At 34.8% G+C, this 18,588-nt stretch overlaps 1 protein-coding gene across 1 annotated transcript in view; it reads left to right on the forward strand.

The window, feature by feature from the left end:
• LOC120416349 (cilia- and flagella-associated protein 157-like) overlaps positions 1-18,588 on the forward strand; it is a 34,347-nt gene that overhangs the window by 13,460 nt on the left and 2,299 nt on the right. The window lies entirely within an intron of this gene.

Consider the following 18,588-nt stretch of genomic DNA (forward strand, 5'->3'; position numbering starts at 1 on the left):
AGTAACGTAAAATAATCATTCGGGAATCTGTGCCTGGATGTACTGAAAATGCACACAGGTGAAAATCAAAACATTGTTGTTACGATTAAAAATTTAATACAAAATCGAAAAGTAAATAAAAGTAAGTAAATTATGAAAATGTTGATATAGTGCACCATTTTGAAATTATAGCCATTTTCAGTTTAATTTTTTAACAAATTAGGCTTTTTTATTTACAAAAATATATATTTGAAAAGCTGAGAAAATTACAATTATCTATATTGTACTTGCAAAGAATAAAATTACCAAAAATTTAGTTTTTCATAGTTCATGACACTCAATTTTTAATCGATGATATCTTGGAAGCCATTGATCAAATTTTTAATGTTGAAAAGTGAAACAATTGTGAAATTTTCTTAACTTTTTGAAAGAAAATAAACAGGTTTTTGAAATTATGGTGTCGAAGAAGTCGATTTTTGAAATTCTAGAGAATTGCTCATGGAGAAGAATTCTTTTTACAATATATATTTTGCTTCTATTTTTTAGAGAAATTTGAAGGGGAAAGGGACAAAAACTTGGAATAAATTTTACAATGGCAGAAACAAAAACAAACAGTTTGTTTCAAAACCATTGGATAACATTATAGTACAAGTAAAACCAGTAGAATACAGCTGAAAATAGCTAAAAACTGATGAAAATATTGTTTTTTTTACAGTTAAAAAAGGTGCACAGTATTTCTGATAAACAAAGTTAACACAATTAAAAACAACTTATCAAGGTTGCAAACATTGCAGGCAGTGCTTTAGAAAGGAATGAATTGAATGAAATTATAAAAAATGAATTTACTAAAAACAGCAAAGCAAAGCAAAGCAATCCACTTTAACGACCCTCGGGTCTTTTGTGGACTCTGTTGCAAGTTTCTGTTCATTTCTAAACGTCCGAAGGTTATGTGTGATGAGTCACTCAAAACCTCTTTTACGCTAATGGACCGACGTTTTACTTCCCCATCCGATAGAAGGCGTGGTCAGGCAAATCTCGTCTCGAAAAATGCCACCGGGTCCGTCTGGGATTGAACCCAGGCCATACTGGGGTTTGGAGGCTATCACGCTGACCACTAAACCACCGGACCCGGACAACAGCATAAAAAGCAAAAAGAAATTGAGGAAAAAAATCGAAATGAATACTTAAAAATTGATAGTTAAACAAGAAAAAAATATCTTCGTCATTTTCACTGACCGAGTTCTGAAAGCTCCAACGTATGTTTGTGTATGTATGTCTCAATATGTGTGCACGTGTGTGCCACTCAATGTGCACGCATGTCATCCTAACGAGCCTTGACAAGTGGAAAGAACGATCGGAAAAATAGATTTCACTCCCCCTCCCCTGGAAGAAAAACGGTCCATTTGTGTGGCCCTCTCCACAGTAAAAGCCGGTCAAGTGGCCGGTCACGTCTCGCTGTCAATGTTGGCTGTTGTTGTTGTGTATTGATCTAGGCAGGCTTTGTTTGTGTTTTTCTGCTTGCGGTTCCGAAACGTGCGGAAATTGGAAATTTTCCAAGAGCTCGTCAAGAAATCACATGTGTTTACTTGGATGCCATGATTGACACTTTTTACACGAGAGCTGTCGAAGCAACGTAAAAGTGGTGGCTCCAGAAGGGACTACTGTCCGGAAGTTTTCCCATTCAATGAACCACCTCACACTGTAATTAATCCCGACTGAGAAGGGGAAACCAAATTAAACTCACAACAAACTGTTGGCCACAATCTCAACTGTAAATAAAAGATGACTTACCAGCATGATTACAGCTGGCGTTCGCTGCCAGGAGGAACGAAAAAGAAATATCTCAGAAACCTCATAAGTTTGCAGAAAATAACTTTTTCCCTTCCGAAAGGATGAACGGAAAGTTTCACTTCCTTGTTCCATTCCCGGGGGAGGGTGTTTGCCACTTTCGGGAGCAAAATCAGTCAGCCGACTGGCGAATGGGATTTTTTTTCATTCTGGCACTCTTCAAAAGTTGTAAATTCATGACTATGAATAAATTAGCGTGCGCTGAGATAACTTTTGCAAGTTTTTTGAACGCAAAGATTTCTGGAGAAAGTTGCTGAAGAAAGCGTGATATTTTCTGTGGTGTGAATTGCCGGATGGGTAACCAAGCACAACAGACTTTTGGATGAAGCGAGATTTTTTATTGCATCAAAGTTTATCTCTTGAAAAATTACTGGAATAATAACTTACGACAGGCTCTTCCTAGTTTAATTCTATTTTTTATTTTAACAATCCATATTAATTTTCAATAAAATTGAGAGAAACTTGAATGCAACTATGTGTCAAGGTTCTCACTTTTGCATTGAAATTTAAATGAATCTTATATTGCTTATAATAGGTAAAAACTAAAATTGCACTTTGTATGTAAGAAGCAATTTCAACACAATAAATTCAAATTGATCGTTTCATAAAGTCAACTCATCTTCAGTGCGACACCTCACCTCATCACCAAAGCTTGAAGGGAAAATCTTGCCACAAATCTACTTACTTTGATAATTGAGCTTCCATCACGAGCACAAGTTGAAACGAGTTCCATGATTCATATGCAAATCAGCGCATAATCCATGCAATCCCTCAAAACTTGAACACAGCCTGTCTCTAGTCCCGAGGTAAGCCCTGGTAAGGCTCCGTGGTGACAACAAAGTTGAGATTGATGATATCCTTGGTGGGGAACGAAACTTCCTTCCACATACAGCCACTCCGAGTCGGTTCTCAAACGGCGTTGTGTACCTTAATTTGCATAAGTTAAACAAGACTGCGGGACCGAACGAGCGTTCTCGGAAGCTGTGTCTGGGCCCTTCTCCGCGTTGATTGATCTGCCGGCTATAATGGGAAGACAAATTGATTTTCTATTAATCTTCTGGAAACTGTGAGTGATCCTGGAGTGGGTAGTTTTCAACAAGGTCGTCAGATGAAGTCTTTAACTTTAACTTAGTTGAGTTCAATCTAAAGCAATACATTTTAATTAAATTCTAAAATGCATCCTCCTACTGCCAGGAGAAACTGCACTATTCAAATGCATCCTGCTGCAACTTTCTAACCTGGAGTGTTTATTCTTCCAGATTGGAACAACTTTGTTCGACACGACAGCTGCATGTGCTAACAAGTTATTCATACTAGGAGCAGTTGGGGGTGGGGGCAATTGACTAAAGTTGGAAGGTTGGAACGAACTCTTAAGTAAATGAACTTTTCGTTTAGTTGGAATTTTAAGACAGCCAAAGAAGAACAGTAAGACATTTTTAATTTTATTGCATCAAACATTTCAAATGAAATCATTTTGTGTTGTTAAGAGGCAATCCATAATCAAGCGGAAACATTTTTTGTAATTTAAGTTATATTCGACCCCAAAGTTAAGAAAATCGCTAAAAATCTAGATTTTTATCAAATCTTATTCTCTTAGTCTCTAATCGGAACTTATAATGTCCTCTTTTCGAAAGACCGGAAGACCTGGACCAGGAAGACCGAATTTGATCCTGTGTCCTCTGGGAACCTGCTAACACAAAAAAAAACTCCTTTTGGAGGATCTGTTTCTCCGGAAATTTCAACCAGTCAGATTGCACTTGCATAACATTGATTGCTCTTGGTTGCATTTGACAGGTGGGTAATTCTCTACCAACTCACACGAAATCGGGAAAAGTTGCCCCGACCCCTCTTCGATTTGCGTGAAACTTTGTCCTAAGGGGTAACTTTTGTCCCTGATCACGAATCCGAGGTCCGTTATTTGATATCTCGTGACGGAGGGGCGGTACGACCCCTTCCATTTTTGAACATGCGAAAAAAGAGGTGTTTTTCAATAATTTGCAGCCTGAAACGGTGATGAGATAGAAATTTGGTGTCAAACTATGCCTTTTTTCGATACTCGACTGTAGAATTTTTTGGAATATGTCATTTTATGGGAAATTTAATGTTCTTTTTGAATCTATATTGACCAAGAAGGGTCATTTTTCATTTAAAACAAAAAAAATCATTTAAAAATTTCGTGTTTTTTGTAACTTTGCAGGGTTATTTTTTAGAGTGTAATAATGTTCTACAAAGTTGTTGAGCAGAAAATTACAAAAATTTTGATCTATAAACATAAGGGGTTTACTTATAAACATCACGAGTTATCGCGATTTAACGAAAAAAAGTTTTGAAAAAGTAACTTTTTGCGTTTCTCTTTGTTTCGTCGTCCGTGTCTGTCGCGGGTGACCATGAACGGCCATGATCAACGACGACCAACGTTTTCAAAACTTTTCTTCGTTAAATCGCAATAACTCGTGATGTTTATAAGCAAACCCTTTATGTCTATATATTATAATTTTTGTAATTGTCTGCTCTACAACTTTGTAGAACATTGTTACAGTCTAATAAATAACCCTGCAAAGTTAGAAAAAACACGAAATTTTAAAATGAAAATTTTTGTTCAAAATGAAAAATGACCCTTCTGGGTCAATGTAGATTCGAAAAGTACATTAAATTTCCCATAAAATGACATGTTCCAAAAATTTACAGTCAAGTAACGGAAAATGGGAGAATTTTTAAAACTTTTTTAGTGCTTTTATCGATAAAAAATACGTTTTTTCGGAATTCTGAGTACGCCATCAAATCGGGCGTCTAATTTTACATAAAAGTCCCTTTGACACCAAATTTCTATCTCATCACCGTTTCAGGCTGCAAATTATTGAAAAACACCTCTTTTTTCGCATGTTCAAAAATTATGGAAGGGGTCGTACCGCCCCTCCGTCACGAGATATCAAAAAACGGACCTCGTATTCGTGATCAGGGACAAAAGTAACCTCTTAGGACAAAGTTTCACGCAAATCGAAGAGGGTTCGGGGCAACTGCTGTGTGAGTTGGCGGAGAATTACCCAGGTATTTTTTTCATCCCTTGATAAAAAATTTATGTCAGAGCCAGATGACCTACCCTTTCTAACAATCCAGAACGTCCGAAAAGGGGAAAACCTAAACTTTCATTTAAATCCAGAGAATGTGGCATAAAAAAACTATCGATTCGTTTTTTGTGTCCCTAACCTAATTGTTGCTTACATTTCAAATTGTACTATCTGCGTGAGAAACCTACAGCAGATAAGTGGCATTGACAATAAAATCAGTGCTAGTATTAAGAAAAGCTTCAAATTTTATTTTAACAAAATGTATAATAAAACACTGACAACTATAAGAAAAAAATATAAAAAAACACTTTAAATCGGATTTGAAATAAAATAATTTCAACCAAAATAAAAATAATCAATTTCAAATAAAATAAAGCAAATTGATCAGCACTTCACAAATTTAATTTAATATGCCTAATCTTTTACGTTTTAAACAAAATACTACAAAAAAACATGTCATTTCCAAATACTTCTTAGCGTTATTTGTAGGGCTAGTGATTTTTCACGGTAAAAAAATCGAAATTTCGCGGCATGCCATTTACAAAACATTGGAATTTAACGGCAATTTCACGGTACTATAAAATCAGACTAAAGTAAACTTATAAATGTGTTATTTTCAAATAATTATGTACAGAAAAATGTCTACTATAGTTAGCAGTACCGTCAACTGGGGCGAATTAGAACAGCAGTTTTAACCATGTTAGAGCACAATATTTGATTTTTCTTGTTGGTTTCTAATAGAACAGACTCAGACCAACAAATTGTGTACATCCATTTCAAAATTAAAAACCTTTAAGTGCTCTAAACACTGCTGTCCCTATTCAGGCTGTATCCCCGATTCGCCCCAGATGAAAGTAGTTCTAGATACAAAAATCAATCCTCTGACACAAATTTTGTTTAAAAACTAAATTATATTGGTTAAATTTTGTGGAACTTTGCATGATTTCCGTACTACGAATAGGATTTTAGACATTTAGTTTTCTGAAATGAAGCACATCCGGCCGAAATCCGTATTCGTCAAAAGTACAAACAGTAGAACAAGTGAAATAATATTTTGTTTGTTTTAAATATCATCAAATGAGAAATTGTAACAGTAAATTTTACAAGTTTAAAAAAAAACTTTAAATATAATTGTAGTTATGAATAACGATCTTTATTTGTGATAATAATTATGATTCAATACAAAGCTTAAATACACTTAGAAACAATTTTTCAATTAATTGTTTAAAATTTCGTGGCATTTCACATTATTTACTAAATTTCACGGAAATCGCGAAAAATCACTAGCCCTAGTTGTATGGTTCAATAATAATATTTAGTCTATAACGAAATTAAAGAGAGTAAAGATTCTCTGAATAATAACTTACTTCCAAAATTACTTAATAACTTAATCCAAATTCAATAGGCTTAAGCAGATATCAACCAAGTTTCAGTCAAAATTTTGAAATTCTGAAAATATTTTTTTGAAATCGATAACAAAATTTCAAAAAGGAAAATTCTATAATAATTTCCAAGATATCGTTTATTGAGAAATGAGGGTACTCATTTCTCCCAAGTTTCAGTCTTTGCAAGGTCATGGTCATAACTCAGCATCCAGAATTTAGATCAACAATACAAAGAGAAAAAAATATGAGGAATTTTTAGCTTATTAAAATTTGTTGTAGATATTATTCAAAATGGTCGTATATATAACGTTTTTTTTTTTTGCTTTTTTGATGTTTTTAAATCCATAGCATAGCATAGCATAGCATAGCATAACGGGTCTGCATCACGCTGTAGGGGGTGCCACAATGGTCATTTCAATATTCTTAGACAATTTGATTGTTGCCCGGTACAACCCTTTTTTGATGTTTTTAAATCCATACACTCAAAAATCTAAATTTTATTTTATATTTTATATTTTATGGAAATTTGAGCAAAAATTCGAATTTTAAACTATAGTCCACTAAACATTTTAAAAAATTAATAAATCAAAGAGAGAATCAAGGTTCAAAATTAAAAATTTATCATGAGTTTTTTTGCGTAATTCCCGTTTTTCTTACAAGTTCTAATGATAAACTACGACATTCACAAAGACACCAAGTCCATCAGAAAATTCCTTCCAAGAATCGGATTTTTGAATATTTTCGTACATTTTTGAATCACTTTTGTATGGATAGCCTCAAATTTTGTATGGAGAAAAGAATGGTGCAAGAACGCTAATTTGGAAGTAAGGAATCGATAGACAAAGTTTCATCCAAATAATCATAAAAATTATAGATCGTGAAAAAATAGAAAACCTTGGGACTTGATTCCCCATCGTTTCTCTAGTTTCTTTATAATTTTTTTTTTATTATATAAGCTTAATATATGTTGATCTTTTTGTATTTTTTTCACCTGATATGCTAAAAAAATGTCCACAAGTAAAACAAATACTTTTAACAAATGCATAAAACGGGCGTGTCAGAATATTGAATCAGTTTTATCTGTCTCTCTGGGATAACATTTGCATAAAAGTCAACCTGCTCTTCATGACTGCTCAGAACCGGACCCGCAGCAGGTGAGAATGCAACGTGACCTGATGATTGATTCAGCAGCACGTTCCCACATTCAGTATGGGGGGAGAGAATTTGAATAAATTCAATGCAAACGAATCACACCATCATTGAATAATTTTCCAATAAAAATTCAAATGCATTTCCCACCCCCACGTCACACTGACATTTGCCAGTGGTGAATGCGTGTGGTAGTTTCGGGCTGTGTTTGAAATAATTCCGTTAAAAGTGAGAACATGGAGAAGGATTTTATCCCCCACAAAACCATAAAGTAACTTTATGCCTTGAGAGGATTACCATTCGGATGGTCGGATTTTGTTGCGATTTTACGACAACACTTAGTTTGTGGCTTTTGTTGTAGTGGGTGAAAGTAGAAATGGGGGTCATTACTCGGTAGTATCCGGTACTGAGAGAGATTCACAACTTTTGCATTGTATTTTTGGAGTGTTTTCCGGATTATAACAAGTGGGCACTTGAAGGTAATAAATAGAATTAAGCTTATATTGAATATCAACAACATGAAATTATCATCACTTAAAAAAAATTCATATTACATGTACGAAAAATCATATTACATGTATGAAAACATGAAATACTACAAACATAATCAAAATTAGCAATTCCAAGCCAAATTTATTAATCGATATTTCATTTAACCAACCTTAAAAAGCAATTTGTCCTAATGATCAAAGTAACCGTTGACCAACCAGCAAAAAATATTCCCCGAGACATGGTTGCCAGCTGATTGTGAAATCTATGCAAAGAGGATAAACATTCTTCTGCTGTCCTGATGCCGAACGACCAGGCAAAGCTGCCACCTTACCCCGGAAGCTGAATTTGCATATGGCCACGTTGAGGTTATGTTGAATAATTCTCCCCCCTTCATCATTTTGCGTGTTCCAGGGGGCAGCTTCACGGGGCAGATTATGTTGCACCGACCGTGAGAATCATGGCATACCATGATGAACCGGGTTGGTGCTTGAATTTGCAATTCATTATGGTAATGACGCGAAGGTTTTATGAAGGTTGTCGAGGTGAGATGAAGTACCTATAAAGGGAATAATTTGCAGGAAGAGGAAGTTAATCTTTAACAAAATGTATTAATTTTCAAACCATTTATGTAAAAACAACATATTTTCAACAATTCACAAAAAATCACTTTTAAAATCGTGAATCAACAAATACAGCTTAAAATCAAACCAGGCTAGGCAGTTTATCATCAATACGCAATTAGCTGATATAATTTCTGGAATTTTAATTGACTCTCGCAAACTATAGTTGATTGCCAATGGTCACAGCGGCAAGGAAGAGTAATTAATCCCGGAGCGAGAGCCAATCCATTGTGACGTTCCAACGTTTACCTGTGTTTGAGTTGATTATTTAAATTTCCAATTTTGCTTTAATCAAATTTATAAAGCCGGAAGGACAGTTTCCGAGTTGAAAAGTTGCATAGAGATGCTCAAAATCTCACGCAATTTTTATTTATTTTTAATAAATTTATTATTTAGTTCCTTCTTTTTTTCCTCCTTTTTTGCATTTATACATCAAAATCAACGGATTTCCTGAAATTTGAATCCTAAAATTTGTTTTCTGGCGTAAAGTTGTGAGTAACTGCTCTACAGCTTTGAGAGCTCTGCATACCAAAATAATTAAAAATACTGATAAATATTGTAAAAAAACTTAGTCTGAAATTTTGAATCTAATTTTAAAACAAATTGGGCTTAAAAATTACAAAATGCTTTAAATATTGTTCCAAACGCGCCTCCTCAAATGCTTTGCTCACAAATTTGCAAGATATCGATGAATTGAGAAAAAAAACTCCTAAGGTTGTACGTATTTTCCGATCTATGGCCGCAAATTTCAAATTTTGTGAAAAGATTAAAAAGCCTTTTTTTGGTAAACATGCAAAAATAAGGACTATACAGTGTATTCTAAATAATTTAAAACCGATTTTAAATTTAATTTTCATTTTTTTGTTATAATTTTGTTTTGTACAAATGCATTAAAAAATTCGTTCGTTAAAACATCCTTCATGAAAAAGATATGTTTAACAAATTAAATATATACTGTAAAATTTTTATATATTGAAACTTCGCAATAACGATTCACTTTCTTTAGAGATGAATGAGTTATTTAAATATTCAACAAATAAATAATGAATTCTTAATGAATTCTTAATTCTTCGTCCGGAGTTGATAATTGGATTTTCAAATTCCTAATTATTTAAATTTTAAGTTCCACCGACTCATTGCCACCTCCTCATCAAAAGGTGGGACGGATTGGCTGTAGGTGTTGCTGAAAAATGGGTCAATTTTGTGAGCTCGAGGATAACAGTGTGCTTCCGGATTATGACTGATAAATTATGCAGAATCACGGAAAGTTACCCCGGAAGGTTTGAGAGTTTTATGAATGGTGTCACAAAATTGAAAAGAAGAAGGGGAATTTGGTTGAAAATTCATAATTTTGAATTCAAATCATTTCGTTTGACGCAAATTGCTCTCGAGCTCAACTTTCCACAAAGTTTTTAATAATCTCTGCAGTGCTTCATTATCGTGCCCTCATTTTGTGCCTCTCTAAGCTCCTGGACAATTATAGCAACTATAACTATTACAGCCCGACATGAAAAACAATTATCTTCAGGAAAGTGCCCATCAACAGTGATAATTTTTGCCCCTAATTGTTGCGCAGAGTGCCGCCTCGAAACTTTATTCTGGCCAGCCCCGAAGAATTTTCCTGCAGGTCCTCGTACATTTACTGGTAATTGTGATTTCCTCCTCTGCAAATGAAAATGTCCTCTGCCGGTGAAAAGGACTGGAAATGAAAAGTTTCACAGTTTCTATCACCCTTGGGTGAGAAGTGGCTAAGCTGTCATACTGCGGCACCCTCTCAGCTGGTTGGTTAGTTTCGTCGTCCGGACGTTGATTTTTCCACGAACAATTAAAAGTTGTGCTTTTGTGTCGGCAGGCATTAGAGTGTGCAGTAGAATGTTTAATGCAACATGAAAACTATTATTTTTTGAGTCCTTTCAAATCAGATTCCGTAGACAAATTCAAATGTTTGAATTGAGTCATTTTAGGATCACCCTAAGTAAGACTTTAAATTGAGTCAAAAAACTAACTGTTTCAAAAGAAAGGAGAGAAAAATCAACTGCACGAAAACTGTTTGCGAACAATGGCTGACAGCTTGACTAATGAATGTTGGGATTTACAGGAGCAAGTTAAAATTTTCAAAAGAAAGTGTGCGACAAAGCGCACTCTCTGCACAGTTGGGTCGGATATAGTGTGAAAATCACAGTTCGTGCGAAAGACTCGGCAAAGAGTATTTGCGTTGGTGTGATTTGAAAACAGAACTGTCAGGGCCAGATCTTGCTGTTGTGAAGGGGTTTAAGCTTTAAAGTAGAGATTTTTATCAGTGCATGAGCTGATCAAATCTGTGTTATTTTGACCACAACACTGTGTTGAGTGAATTTCACGTGGGTAAGTGTCACGTGCCAGCCACTGTCAAGTGTTAGGAGTGATGTTGTATTTTACACGTCAATTTAGCAGAAGATGATTGTAGTTTGGAAGTTTTATGTTCAAGTTGATCGATTTTGCATTTTTTTTTAATTTTATTTGTTTCTTTGTTTCTTTGTTTCTTTGTTTCTTTGTTTCTTTGTTTCTTTGTTTCTTTGTTTCTTTGTTTCTTTGTTTCTTTGTTTCTTTGTTTCTTTGTTTCTTTGTTTCTTTGTTTCTTTGTTTCTTTGTTTCTTTGTTTCTTTGTTTCTTTGTTTCTTTGTTTCTTTGTTTCTTTGTTTCTTTGTTTCTTTGTTTCTTTGTTTCTTTGTTTCTTTGTTTCTTTGTTTCTTTGTTTCTTTGTTTCTTTGTTTCTTTGTTTCTTTGTTTCTTTGTTTCTTTGTTTCTTTGTTTCTTTGTTTCTTTGTTTCTTTGTTTCTTTGTTTCTTTGTTTCTTTGTTTCTTTGTTTCTTTGTTTCTTTGTTTCTTTGTTTCTTTGTTTCTTTGTTTCTTTGTTTCTTTGTTTCTTTGTTTCTTTGTTTCTTTGTTTCTTTGTTTCTTTGTTTCTTTGTTTCTTTGTTTCTTTGTTTCTTTGTTTCTTTGTTTCTTTGTTTCTTTGTTTCTTTGTTTCTTTGTTTCTTTGTTTCTTTGTTTCTTTGTTTCTTTGTTTCTTTGTTTCTTTGTTTCTTTGTTTCTTTGTTTCTTTGTTTCTTTGTTTCTTTGTTTCTTTGTTTCTTTGTTTCTTTGTTTCTTTGTTTCTTTGTTTCTTTGTTTCTTTGTTTCTTTGTTTCTTTGTTTCTTTGTTTCTTTGTTTTATTTTTATTTTGCTAACTCAATGCTCAAAGTTATTCAAAGGTCAAGCATCTTAAAACAGCATAGGAAAGAAGAACTCTTTAAATTTTAGCCAATTTTAGGGTTGAAACTTGTTTTACAGTCAAGTCCCGGTTTTGCACGCCTCGGTTTTGCACTGTGCCGGTTTTGATTCGTTCAGCTGTCTCGGTTTAGCACGACCCTGTGCTTAACTGAAACACAGAGCTTATGAGATTTGGGCTATATGGGAGACATTGGCTATAGTCATATGAAAATTATAGTGTTCTGAAATCGGAATGATGTCTATCGATTGCATTTAACATGGAAATTTTCACAAAAACATGCATTTTCCTGTATTTTGAAAATGCAATGTTTCTCGATTTTTTTTAAAGTTATTGTTGTTGAAATATGGGTATGGCGTCATCCATAAAGTATGTCACGCTAAAATCGGCCAAAATTAACCCCCCCTCCCCCCTATGTCACACTTTGTCACGCTGGCTCTGACCCCCCCTCAGAAAGTACGTCACGTTTTGTCGGACCCCCCCCCCCCCTCCGCACTATCTTGTTTTTTGTACAATTTTACACAGTAAAAAAATCATGGTAATATTACATCTGGGAAGGGGAACATCTTTTATGTCAGAAAAAATGTGTAATTTTACCTCTGAAAATGAGTAATTTTACCACTTTTCTGGTGTAATGACACTTTTTGAGTCTAAATTGAGGTAAATTTACATCAATTAATCTGTAAAATTCAACTTTCAGAAATCACAGCTTCGAAATTTACACATTTTTTTACTGTGTGGCATGATTTATAAAAAGGATGATTTTGAAATTCGGAATTCATTCGAGAATGTTTTTAATGTTTACAGGTTGCGTTTGGATTTTTTAAATTTTGTTAAATGTTGTAGTGATAAAAATTACCATCACAGTTTTTTGAAGCATATTAAATCTATCATCAAAAACTCTGTTTCATAAAGCCTTGAATCGTGTTTGATTTATGAGTCAAAGTTATCAAACATTAAATTTTCAAAGCTATATTTAAAAAAAAAGTTCAATATTAAATAAACAGTCTAGCGTGACGTCACAGTCTCACGTACCCCCCCTCTCCCCCTTGTCACACTTTGTCACACTTGCGACAACCCCCCCTCCCCCCCTAGAGCGTGACGTACTTTATGGATGACGCCTATCAAATGATCCGGATTTTCCATACATTTCAAATAAAAAAAGGTTTGAAAATATTCAAAATCAAAACTACGTATTTTTGAAAAAAAAATACTTTAAATCAATGTTTTTTACAATATGGGTATCAAATGATCAGAATTTTTTCATGCATTTCGAATGATATCAAAAAATTTTGGAAACATAAAAAAATTTCATAAAACTGCGTATTTTCGAAAAGACACTCAAAATTTCAGTTTTTACAATATGGGTATCAAAAGATTGGGATTTATTTCTTAAATTTCGAAAGTAATAACATGTTATTTAAAAATACTCAGAATTTTCATAAAACTACGTATTTTTGAAAAAAAAAAATACGCCAGCATTCAGTTTTTTGTATTCATAAAAATTATTTGATATTTTTTTGAAATTTAAAGTATATTTTCGAAAATACGCATTTTTGTGATTTTTTTTAGAGTTTTCAAATTTTTTTTGTAATTTTATTCGAAATGTTTGAAAAATCTCGTTCATTTGATACCCATATTGTAAAAAACTTTAATTTGGAGTATTTTTTCGAAAATGAGTAATGTTGTGAAAATTTTGAGTATTTTCCAAAAATTGTGTTATTTCTCTCGAAATTTTTGAAAAAAAATCCGTTTAATTGATACCCATATTCCCGTTTATTTGATACCCATATAGTAAAAACAAAAAAAAATGATTGTGGTTTGGTTGAGCGTTTTAGCAGAATGCATTAGCATTACTATGAATACAAAGAGACGAGAACAGAACACTGATGAAGTCTGCAAGTAGTAGACGAAATACGTATCTGTCAAGATATTAAAATATATAGCGGAATTAAAAAGAACAACTCTTGACTTTTTTTTGATAAGGTCCTATAAACAAATGTAAACATTGAGTGTATCCCTTTCACACCTTATGTCAAAGTCCATCGGAGTAAGCGGGATACACTCAATGTTTACATTTGTTTATAGGACCTTATCAAAAAAAACTCAAGAACTCGTCTCTTTGTATTCATAAAAAATAAGTTTTTTTTCGAGAAAAAAATTGCATTTCCAAAATACTGGAAAAATACGTATTTTTGTGAAAATTCGAAAATTGATTTACAATAGCAATGGATAGTTGACATCATCCCGATTCCAAAACACTATATTTTTTTGAAGTTTGGATGTTTTTTAACCAATGTCACCCATATAGACAGAATCCCATAAGCTCTATGCCTCATTTATGCACGCCTCGGTTGTGCATCCCCCATATGCGGTGCTAAACTGAGGCACGACTGTACGTGACTTTGCCAATGTTTTGAAAAATGTCATTGTTTTAGGGGTCAACGTTGGCTTTGGCTTACTAACATTTCCTATATAATTGTAAGTAAAAATAAGTATTGCGCATTTTGCACTTTACTAGAGTCCTGCGCAATTATTTGTATCACAGTACCTTTTCATCACAGTGGATTTTCATCACACTACCATAGCAACATGTTTGTTTGTTTTCAAATAAGAAAGTTTGGAAATGCAATCAAGTGGAACTTGCAAAAAGGGACTGGATAAAAACGCTGAGTTTCGTTCATTAGTTCCCTAAAAAATCTGATTCTATTGGCCATGCCCACAAGGATAAATTAAATCAACACGGTTCCAGTTCTAATCCTATGAAGCACGGCGTAGCATACATTGTCGTGTTTATGGTTTGAATTAGTGAGCTCGCGTCCGCAGTTTCCCAATCAGTTCGGAGACATGGGGTGCAGAGAAGTGGAAAACGATTGGAAACAACCTTATCAGCTTTAGGAACTACATTACTTATATAGAATGCGGAACAGGATCCGCCTTAGATGACCAACGCACTTTACAAATTTTATTTGAATGACTCTAGGCTTAAACAAGAAACAATTTGAAGGCTTTTATTTTCGAAATTTTATACTGGAACAGATCTATTTTACGGTAAACAAACGATCGACGAGTGCGATTTGAATTATTGTGAAAATCGTGAAAATAAATAAAATTACCTGAACGAAAATAGGAAGGAGTTTCACTAGAGAAGAAGTTTCGTTGAAATCGTGTAGGCCGTCGAAGATACATATTTTTTTTCGCGAGTGTGGGGCAAAGTCGGCATCGGAAGGGTGCACTGGAAGCAATTTTTATTTGCTGTGTTGGGCTTCAGCGTTTGCACTGCTCAGGTCGTGCGAAGGCGGAAGAGGCGAGCCTGTGTTTAAAGGAGCTTTCCAGTCCGGAGCAGCGGTGAATTACAAAAAGAGTTGGTGAGCGAGAGATGGATAAAATTCACAACGGTAGGGACTAAAAGACCTGTGATTAGAGGTAAGATTTTCTAGTTTTCAGAGTGATTTGGCGTTTTATTTATTTACCAAGGTTAGTCCAGTTTTTTCGGTTAATTTTATGTGTACACTTTACAATATTTGTTTGTTATACTTCAAATCAGTTTAATCTGGCTGAAATATGTATGTTATTTATGTCTTTTCTTAATAATTATTCCAATATTATCTCATCAACAGAGAGCGAGTTGTAGCGCTATAACCATGGCAAATAGTGTCCAGGGCATTTGTGGAAATACTATGTCCCATCCTAGAGGGTCCCGGAGCACCAAAACTTCTTAGCATGGTGCTCCCAACGATAAATTGCCAAAACAAACAGGAACGTGAGCGGGGGATCCCCACGTTTCTTCCTCCCCTGTAGATTCAGAAATGTATTGCTGTTTGAACACTCGTGCTCAAACACAATCCAATTCAACGAATCATCTTTGCGGTAAACTTTACGCAGTTGGCCTGGCCGCTTTAACGTTTGTGATGTTTCAATGCATTCTAATGCAATGGCGCACTGCAAATGTTGATAATGACAAGAAGATGCTAGGCGTCAATCAACCTAAGGCATTCTCCAGGATGCCCTCGAAAGACTGGCTGCGCTAGGGTTAGATTAGATTAGATTAGATTAGATTAGAAATTTTATACTGGAACAGATCTTGAGCTGGACAAGCAATTCATGACCGATAACTACTGGTCCAATTGTAAGAGTTTCATAATGAAGTTCGTTAGTTTAAACTTCTTGTGCTGCTTCGTGCAAACTGCTCCAATCGTTACAGGATTCCGTGGTCACATGTGGCAGCAAATTTTCAAAAACCTCTAAAAAGATCATTTTTACATCAGACCTTTCAAATGACAATTTTTATTGGTTCAACTATTGACCTTAAGCTTGTTTGAAGTTGCAACTTTCTCCCAATTTCCATTCAAAACACATTGTACGTTTGTCAACTCCCGGTCTGAACTCAAACCACTAAAATTTGGTGACGGAAATACCTCACAATATCTGGATTAGCTGAATCTGGTGTGTGAAGAAAATGTCAGTGTGATGAAAAATTCTGCGCACCACTCTTGCAAGGTGCAAAATGCGCAAAGTTGACAGTTTTAGTTAGCCATGAACACTGTGATGAAAAAATCAAAGGCCAAAACACGATTTACACAAAAATCTAGAAATACGTGCAAGGCGCAATATACAGGACGCATTTTTTTTTACAATTTATATGATATATGATTTATATGATCATTCTAAAGCAGAAAATGTGAAAAATAAGCAAAATATTGAAAAAGTGACTGTAAAAACATGAAAAAACTAGAAAAGCAAAAAGTTATTATAGGAGGTAAAAGAATAGGCCAAATACTATCAAAAACCAACCGAAACTAAAAAAGACAATTGCAAATTTAAACACTAAAAATTAAACAAGAAAGAAAAATAAGAGAATTCAAGTTTTTCGTAGAACAAAAGTTGCTGCAAAAGACCTCCTGAAACGGGAAAACTAAAAAAAAAATAAAAAAATGAGGGCAGTAAAGAGCTAAATTATTGATAAAAATGGCGTTCTCAATTATCAATTTTCATTCAAATCTAGACTTTTTTTGATTAGGTCCTATAAACATATGAAACACAATAGTTTATTTTTATTGGACCTTTTCAAAATAAAACTCTAGAAATAGTGAAAGATACTTTATGGAAGTCACTTCCTCCCAATTCTTCAGAACCACTCCTAAACTGCAAACAGATTCTTCCCCCGGGGCAATAACGGCAAGGAATGTAATTTCAACAGTTACATGTCAACAGCTGTCCTCGTCCATCCAACAGTGAGTAACTGGCCACCTAGAAGGCGAAATGCAATATCGAGCCAATCAATTTTGACACTCGCTCGATACACATTCCACTTTCGATAGTGCCGAAAACTGGCACCGCACAAAACGGGTGTCCGATTCCGGTATGCACGGAATGCTTCTCGAATCGGGCTCTTTTGGGGGGGGGGGGGGGGGGTTTGGAATTGCTAGTCGGTCTTCGACGGCTGGTTATAGCTATCAGTTTTGGTATTTATTGGTAGGGGAGACTTGATTCTTCGAACTTCAGTGGATTGTAGATTGATTAGTCAGTTTTAAATCGATGAAAATTTCAAAATTTAGAATTTTGTGAAATGTTGAAATTTTGATTCCAGGGAAAAATATTAATTTTAAAAGACAAATGACAAGACACAATTGGAACATCAAAGGTTAATTGGCTCTAGTGATGAATTGTGCTTCCAGCAGGACCTTTGCCCGTAAACGTAGTCCTCCTCTGCTTGCCGATAAAGGTTCGGAGGTTGATCGACGAGCAAATGGAGAAAGGTTATTGGGTTCAATACGAATCAATAGAGTGATTTATGGATTGAATCTCACTTTTGCTCTCGCAGCCGGAACCGGAAGGTCCAATGTGGCAAAGTGTACTGAATTCTGATAAGAAGCATCTGTATAATGTGGAGAAATTTAGTTCATCGTTGACGTCTGTCTATGGACTATTTTTTAATATAATAAACAAAAGTTTGTTGGAATAATAAATGAAACAATAACTTCTATAACTTTATTTAAAAAAAACAACTGTTCGAAGTCCGGAGAATCGCTCGAATACAAAAACTAATTACATTCCTGGGAGTTTATTTCAACAACACCATGACACCAACAACGTTGCACTCCGGTACTTCTGGGGTAGGTTATTGTTATTGAATTTTCCATTTCAGCAGTTTTCCCTGGCAGGACAATGCTGCCAGCGTACAGAATATGTGTTCAGTCAGCATAACCAGTCCCACCAGAGTCCCAGACGGAAATAATTATATTCCCATACAACAATATTTCATTTCCTCCCCCGTGTTTGTGTGTGTTTCTCTTGACTGCCAACAGCCAGGATAGACAGGACTTTGTCGTTGAGTTTTTGCTAAGGTTTCACTATACTGTGTGTGTGCATTTTCCCAACATGATGACATAGTCCTTGAGAGCTGTTCTCGAAGCTCCCTTGAAAAAGATGAAGCATTTACGATTTCACCATGTTCACATCACCGTCATCGTCTTTCGTCATAATAATATGTGCTGCTTTGTGTGCCATAAAACGTGGAGGGGAAAACGCGTAATCAAGAAGCAAACAATTTTGTTGACTTATTTGCATGACAATGTGGCCCAAGTGAAAAGCCAAATTACTTTCAGATATGTCAGCAGAGTGACGGGACTTCCTCTGTAGTGGGAGGAAGTGTTATGAATTGAATGTCAATGAATGTTCTGTGTTGGTTGCGATGAATGGATTCAGCTCGTGTTCACAACTCAACAATGACTGCTTCCTGTGGGTGGGATTCTTATCTGGCGGAAAACATACGTTTTCAGTAACGAGAATCAAA

The sequence above is a fragment of the Culex pipiens genome, chromosome 2 (genome assembly GCF_016801865.2).
Source record: "Culex pipiens pallens isolate TS chromosome 2, TS_CPP_V2, whole genome shotgun sequence".
NCBI lineage: Eukaryota > Metazoa > Arthropoda > Insecta > Diptera > Culicidae > Culex > Culex pipiens.